Below are 1,093 nucleotides of genomic sequence, written 5' to 3'. Positions count from 1 at the left end.
GTGCCTGGGTTGCGCGGCTCTCCATTTGGCACAATGGTCACTGGATGTAGGGATGCGTGCATGAGGAGACAGACCACAACCAGCTCTGGCCCGAGCTGAACCGTCCTGTGCCCAAAGCGTTGGGGACTTGGGGCTTTTGCTCCCAGGATCCTTTGCTGAGCACACAATGCACTGGATGTAGGGATGCGTGCATGAGGAGACAGACCACAACCAGCTCTGGCCCGAGCTGAACCGTCCTGTGCCCAAAGCGTTGGGGACTTGGGGCTTTTGCTCCCAGGATCCTTTGCTGCTTCCAAGGAAGAGGGAAGATGGCTGAGTTACTCTCAGAATCTCCCTCCTGGGCCTCTGTGCCACAGCAGTCAGGAGAAAGTGGGTCGCAGAGCAGCTCTGCTGAGCTCAGAAACCGAGAAAAGCTCTCGATTCCGTGCCAGTTCACATTTATTGAGCACCTACTGTGTATCCACTGATGTCAAGACGCTCAACTCGCATCATCGCGGCCTCAGGGCCGCGGGGTCGGGGTCTGTGAACTCTGGGTGCCTTCCGGCTGATGGACCCCGGTGGACTTGTTTGCCGCCTGAGGTTTCATTTTCAGCATCTGTAAAATGGAAACAATAGATCCGCGCACCCGGTTGTGGGAACGGAAACAAGCTAGTGGAAGCCGGAGCTTCGTAAATGCCAATTATTACTGCTCCTCTGGGCACGCGCTCCCCGCCCCCACCCTGCCAGGGCACACACACAGACACGTTCACACTCCCCCTGCACACAGATGCACGCAGACGTGCGCCCACGCCGAACACCGCGGAGGAGCTGCCGGGCGCTCAACTTCGCTCCTTTTCCCTTGGAGCTTTATGAATGAACTCCGGTGGCAAGGAATTTATTTTTTTATGAATGGGAGCAACTAGCCGTGAATGAAGAGTAGAGCCAGCCCCTACACTCTAATTGGCTCCGCGGCTGAGAAGCCCCTCCCCCATCTGGGAGAGCGAGCCTCTTGATTGGCGGGCTGGCCGGGCCCTGGGGTTTCATTCACGAAAGTCAATGAAACAAAGGGAGCGGGCGGAATGGGGGGGGCGAGCTGGGCCGCGCGGAGGAAATG

Source organism: Fukomys damarensis, unplaced genomic scaffold (genome assembly GCF_012274545.1).
Source record: "Fukomys damarensis isolate Sample0158 unplaced genomic scaffold, DMR_v1.0_HiC HiC_scaffold_13, whole genome shotgun sequence".
Lineage (NCBI taxonomy): Eukaryota > Metazoa > Chordata > Mammalia > Rodentia > Bathyergidae > Fukomys > Fukomys damarensis.
The sequence above is the reverse complement of the archived record's forward strand: the minus strand, read 5'-3'. Positions refer to the sequence as shown.